Source organism: Brachionichthys hirsutus, unplaced genomic scaffold (genome assembly GCF_040956055.1).
Source record: "Brachionichthys hirsutus isolate HB-005 unplaced genomic scaffold, CSIRO-AGI_Bhir_v1 contig_1458, whole genome shotgun sequence".
Lineage (NCBI taxonomy): Eukaryota > Metazoa > Chordata > Actinopteri > Lophiiformes > Brachionichthyidae > Brachionichthys > Brachionichthys hirsutus.
Window position 1 is genome coordinate 79886 of NW_027180415.1, and position 7389 is coordinate 87274.

Sequence of the window (7389 nt, forward strand, 5' to 3'; positions counted from 1 at the left end):
AGCCGTAGAAAAGGTCAAGATTTTGTTGCACTAGTTTTGTTATACTATAGTTTTATGAAGAATTCTCAGTATTACTTGAAAGTTACATTCTGAATAAAAAGGCCAGCAGGATTGTTTCTGTCGCCACAGACCTTTATAATCAGTGCCATTGCATACAGTATATTTCTGGGTTTATAATTCACTTTTTAAACAGTCAAATGAAGATTGTAATAATACATTATGGCCAATCTGCACAGGTTCACATTGTGTAAGTGAAGAACACCGCTGAGAACACTGTCTGTTCAGGCCACTTCAAAGTAAAGAAATCAAACTTTCCGTGGAACACTTTTGTCTTGGCTTCCTTTTTGTTATTTCACCTGTACCCACAGAACACCAAAGTCAGGTCTGTCTTAGAAGTCTTTTTTGCATATTCAATTTTAGGAAATTGTGAATTACAGGAGATATATCATATTGATATTTCACAGTAGTTTTAAGTAAGTATTTGAAAATTACATTTGTGCTGATAGAATCCAACCTGAACAAAACCCCCTTTTGTGAAATGTATATGATCTGATTCAGATGTAAACAATCGACTGACATGAAACAAACCAGCTCTCTTAGGCTGTTGGATAATTTAAAGCACTTCTTCAGCAGCGTTTGGAACCCTTGTGAAATTAATACGACTTTTATCAGAATGTCAGGTTTGTTGTCTGTTCTCATTAAAAAACAGCTTTACCAGCTTTATGACAATAAAACAGTTTGCAAATGTAAATATATAAATGTTTTAGGGACAAATATTACTTCTATGCCTTTATCATAATTGTGTACAGTATACAAACCTACAAATAAAATACTTCAGTCTTCCCTGCATGTTCGAATCCACGGTGAGAGTTGAATGTGGTGATGTAATGAGCAGATTCTGTTTTCTTTTGTTTAACAAACTGAGGTGCTTCTTTGACCAAAACTGCTTTGCATCCACCCTTAACTTTAACCTCCGGTTTGTTTTCATCGGAGCGCCCTTTTTTTTTAAATATTTTTTTTAAATCAAGCACATGCTCATGCTGCCCCCCTTCCCCCCCGCCCCATTTGTTTTTGTTTTTTACACAATCCATTCTGCAATTTGTGTACAGATAAATGTCCTTTCCTTTCCATTTTGCAATTTTTGTATAGATAAATGTCCTTTCCGTACTATATTTCTATGTATCTACGTCTCCTCATCTAAGAATAGACACCAAAGGTTAATAGCTTTTTATCTCCCTATATTTGTGTCCATTTCATCAATAAAAATAGACCAATGCTGCAGAAACATGATTCTTTATAACCCTATTCAGTTAATCTCTAATGCACCACATTGCATATGCATTTAAATAAAAAATCTTATATTCTACCTTATTTCCCAGCAGAGCAAAGTTGTCACCTGCAAAGTGCTTAGAGAAAGTCATCTCACGTGATGAGAGATGTTACATTTTTATTTATTTATCCATGATTTTTGCCTGTAACATTTAACTAACTATTATAATTTTGGTTTACAATGTTTCTATTTTGGAAAACAATACAACTTCACTGGAATTCCTAAATAATTAAACATATTGATAATGGAGACGTAATTTGGAACAGCAGATACTCAGCTCAAAGCCACATTGTTTCAGCTGCACAAACCTGATTTAGGAGTATCCTTACAATCCTATTACTTAATCCTCTAAAATATTAAACATAATTATTTCTACTATTCCTCTCTGTTGAAATTTAATCCTGAGAATTTAAAGTAATGGCTAAAAAGCCTTTCCTTTATTTTGCATAAAGCTTCAATGACATGCAGAGATTACCACTAGACCAATTCAAATTAAAGTGTGCCACAACAATACATCACTTTAAAAATATGAATTTAAAATAGAACAAGCACAATTGCGAAAACAACAATGAATAATTGAATAATTAATTTGTCGTATTACAGCCACGTGCATTAAATGTATGCATGTGGCTGTAAATTATGGAGCATTTTCAAGTGTTGGCTTGCTTTTTCAGGGGTTCAACTCTCAAAGTTTGCCATTGAGATAAAACAATAAGGGGAATGGGATAAGGATTCAGTGCTGCAAAGGCCAAACCAATTTGAAGAATGAATTCTTAATTTGGGAGATAAAATCTTAAAGAAAAGATCTAAATTTGGGCCCATCAGTTTTAGTCCACGCTAGCCATTTTGATATGCGTATGTTTTCATCAGTATCACTTTTAAATGCTGCATGCCGTATTCAAAGTGATGTGATCACATAATAAGTTAACAAGAGAGGGAGCTGTTGCACTGCAGAGAGAATGCGAAGCCACGTCTTTTGCCGCCAATGGCAAATCAGAAGATCTCCAATACCGCTACCGTTCATAAATAAATGTCAAACGGCATTAGGAATTTCAAGGACGAATACTTGAGCTAATAAGCCTGCATAATTATTGAGACACAATGATGAAATCTTAAGAAATTGGATGTTAAGGCATCTCCTTCTCTTGCTGTCATATGAGCTTCTTGATGAGTGTAAAGGGGAGCGTGCAGCCGGCGAGGAGGATGAGCTTGAGAATCATTTGTCAGGTTTTAAAAGGATTTTGGCATTACAAAAGTTTGAACAATCTCCCATAATTGTGTGACAAATGTAGACAGACTGTTCTATTTTTAGGGTGTGCTCTTTCGATATATTTTTTTTAGGAGACAGGAAGCATCTTGCCCTCATATTTTATTCTTTTTTTTTCAAAACACTGAACAGAGATGGAAAGTGACGAGAGGAAGATGCAACAGCACAGCACGAGCTGTAAACATTATATTGATTGTTTGTCGGGAAGGCGTGTCTTAGTTGTGTAGATGATTTTTTCATATGCGCTATGATTTTTGATTAAAGAGGACTTCATGTTTAAAGACGAAACACTGCATTGTGTGCTAATCACGTGACAGGAACAGTAGTGCCGGGTATTAATAAAGCTGCATCACTGCTTGCTATCAATATACTGTCTCAGAACTTCAGCTCAAGTCATTTGGCCTCAAGCTACTGAACAACTGAATAAAGGATGTTGACGGTAAATTTTTCAAAGAGCTGTTTTCAGAGAATACTGGAAAGAAAAAAGAAGAGAAAGAAAAAAACAACAGCATGTGAGGGATTATCTTCACCACAGGGGGGGGGGGGGGGGGGGGGAGACAGGATGGATTCCTCTACAAGTACCACAACACACTGTCAACTTATGGAATAAGATTGTCTTGTCAAGCCTGCTTAAATAAGCCTGCAAACATGGCACTTTTAACATCTTGGAATGGAGTGCCATGTCACGCAAGATGCTGCGTCTTTTCTTCCCCGTTGACGGCAAATTGATTTTACGCGCAAATCTTTTGTTTTGTTGAGCTGCTAACTAAAGAGAGAGAGAGACCAAGACTTAAGCACACAGAGAGCAAGACAACATTTAACCTCAGAGACGTGTGTTTCCATCGAGTCAATGTTGCAGGTGAACTCGAGAAATCACCGACTTGTGACACTAACAGTGATAAGGTAGTTCATAAGTCCAGCGCTGCTACAGGGAAAGACAGTTGCTTTTCTCATCTGATCAAAGGCAACAGGCAAGTGTTGGAGACCCCCCCCCCGAACCAAACCCTGGCTCTATCTAATGATAGTTGAATAAATTGTCATCTCATTATCTTTGAAGAGGAGAAAGATCCCTGCCGTATGAGTGGGCACCATGTCTCTTACCATCAGACAGATTCTAAGATTGGTGAAGCACATTCTCCTCTCGTTATCCTGAGTGAGCGATATCAGACACATCCCATCTGCCCGACACCCTCAACACACATGTCGCCATGTCTCAACTGTACAAACCGGGGCAGAAATACTGCGAGTAGTTTGTCTGTAATTCAACGCAGCGATGAGGCTGTTATTCTGTGCAGGTTATGAAGCAATTTTCTGTTGGCTATAATAACAGTCAATTAGTGCTGATCCCTACCTTTATGTTTAATTAAGAGCCCCAGACCCTCACATCTATTTAATCTGGAGCTCATATAATCATTACTGCTGCAGTACATCATGTTGTTTATACCTTAATGGCTTTAGACTAGTACACATATGTCCATATGCCCTGGTACCTGGCTGCAAGGCTTTTTCTGTTTGTGACCGATAAATGAAAAGAGAAAAGTTTTCATCGGTAAAGAAATAGCACGGATTAAAATAAATGTATACATATATAGGTCTATTATGACAGCACCAATTTTTTTATTTTTTTTTATAGCTATTGATATATACAGTTGTGCAGTATTTCAATTTAGGCATTGTGCCTTACATGAAGTTGTGTGGCTTTTCTAAATGAATGAAGAGTGCTCAAATGTAGAAAACAATGTGACAGAAATGCCAAATTGGTCCCAGTCTCTCTTGACTGGCTTTAACAGATGTCATGGGCCAATTGCCAAAACATCTTACTGTGGACACAGCACAGTGAAAAACAACACTGATCTACATGATGGATGTCAGATCAAAATGAATCCAGCCATGGATTTACCAGCTTTGAATTCATGCATGGGGAAGCCTGTCAGGGGCGAGGAATGATGTGGACACTGGCTTTCACTGTTTGTCAAGATTTTACATCCCTCCCCCTTGCAACTCGTTTGAAGCTAGTCATCTGCTGCCTTGCAGCGTTCTGCCAATACGGCTGAGAAGCTCGATTCAACATTTGTGGGCTTCTAACAGGAAGGAATGCAATTAGACTGTTTTGTGGGTGTAAAATATCCCACCATGCGATATATCATTTTAATGGGCTTCAACTTTCCCAGAAACACAATTTAATTTGGTAACTACACTTGTCTGTTCACCGTGTTGCATGTCTAAATCACACAATAAACTCATGACCTGTCAATTCTTCTTTTTTATCAGTTGATTCTCTTCAGCTCTTTGGAAAAAAAGAAAGAAGAAAAGGTATCACATGCTGTTTTGACATAACATAGAATAATGAGGAAGCATTAAAACCGGTAAACATCACCTCCACAAACAGCCCTTCTCTTCAAGTGATTGTACTGCGTACGGTATGTGTTTGTTTTATGACCGACATCACCATGATAGCAAAGTTGCTAATGTGCAACTTACTTTCTAAGCCTTTAAACTCTCAGGATGAGAGAGACAACATAATGTCCGTTTCGGCATCACAAATTCGCCCCTCCATTGAAGACACAGCATTTAAACCTAACAATTTATTCTGCAGAAAAATGGGAGGAAAAACATTTAGTGTTGCTCCTGTGCCACTATATTTGCTATGCCTGTTAGTCCATAAGATGTTCCTCTCCACAAATTGCGGCTACCGCTGCAACTAAATCACGTTCCTCTTCAGACACGGCTGGCTTTCATTCTCAGACCCATTGCTTACTGCTATTGTTAGTGAAGATGAACAGCCCATGACAATTAAAGGTGTGGACCATTAGTTCTATTGGAGGGAAGGTTAGGCCTCATGTGTTACAGCCTGAAGGAGATCAACATTTGTCACCCAGAGCCATAGTGGGGAGTCTTAAAATGGATGAAGAGCCAACAAATGTCCACTGCTGAGCACATTTTGGCTCAGGGCTGTGCAGACATGCCAGTGGTCTGAATGAAACATCATGATGGAAACAAAGTAGAAAGTAGACAAATGTGATCTGATGGAAAAAGAGCAAAACAAAAAACTATTTACAGATCATAATAAAACTGATTAAAAAAAGTGTAGTTAACAATAATTTTTGACACTGGTGAGGTGACTGATTTTATGGCAGATAAATGGTTAATTTGCTTTGTTTTGCGACGTAGTGTCGTAGTGAATGGACTTTTATGGTACGGTAATTTTATGGTGCTGCTCATGTCAGTGACGGCGCCACAAATACCGGTACTCCGCTTGTATAGATGAAGGTCAACGGAGGGCGTTCTGACCCCAGCTGTTCCAGTGCGCTTAGCATAAAATGATTACAGATGAGTTTAAGGTCACGAGCAGGAGCAGACCTGCTGCACACCGAGTCAACACAAGATGATGACATGGGGAGTTTCACTGAAGGTTGATATAAATAAGATTTAGATGTGAGAATATCTTAAAAATATTAAATCAAGTGGAAATGCAAAACAAGCAGGGCTGTGAATTTGAGTGTAAATGCATGGCTGCTAAATGCCTTGGACATACTAACAGTTAGCATTGGTTTACAAGTTAATGCAATTTGTGATTAGTGCAGGTGATTTACAGAATGATTAACATAAGATAATCAGTTATCAATTATCCAAAGCAATTCACAGGGCTAAATGTAGATGTAAATCAGATTAGAGTAGTCCCATAAAATGCTTAGTTAATTTAAAACAATATCATTACATTGTTGAAATGAACTAAATATTTCAGATGTATTTAAAAGCTTTTTAGAGTGACCTAGAATCTGTTTTTAATCACCTTACACTGGGTAGAAATATTGAAAACAATATTGATCATTGTAAGAAGCAACTGCATTCAAACCATATGTTGCAGTATCAGCACATTTGTCAAAGGCATGGGGCTGTCGGAGCTGCATCAGTCTTCATCAAAAGAGAAGACATTTGTCATCCATTGACCCCCAAATGTGTCTCAATTAATGACGATTGATTGTTTATTGGATTTAGACCTGAAGTGAAACAAACAATTTAAACTTTCACAATGTTTGTTTTTAGTTGAGGCAAGTGGACACATCCCTCAACTAAAGCAGAAAACATTAAAGGATATTTTGATTAATTTCTGGCTTTATTTTTTTACTCACATAATATCAACACACATCAACGAACTCAAATCCATTAAGCAAGTAGTGACTAAAAAAATATATAGATCTTCTTGAATTGAAATATAGATCACGGAAATTATGATTGCATTGCAATAGCACCTCATGTAGTATATATATTGAAACAGCTGTTTGATTAGCTCACAACTTGACTGACATTTTGCAAAATATGGTTCTAATGAACAAGATTAATGTTGGACATGAAAAATAGCTTCTTTTTTTTGTGAACCACTTTTGCTAATGAGTCTTGTCATGAGTGCAAAATTTACCTTTTCCTCCTTTTCCACTCGCCACAATGGTAAAAGCGCAACTGCAGGCCATGGTCTGTAGCTACCCACAGATTTTTCCATAACATTTTGTTTCTTGCTTAACCCCCGGCGGCATGACAGGGAAAGCATACATGGCAGCCATATTGCTTGGAGGGTTGCCCCAAGTGGAAGAAAACTGAATCTTTCTCATATTCCCAGAGCATGGTGTCTGAATCTGATAGCATATGTATGCAGATAACAACTTGAAAAGATTAATTCCCATGTTGCTACACATTTTGTTTGTTCTCAGAGTAGCCTAAGCCTTCTGTTACATAGCCTTTCGTTTGGTAAAGAACCTTCCCTTCAAATTCATCCTGAGGCTCATGCCTGATA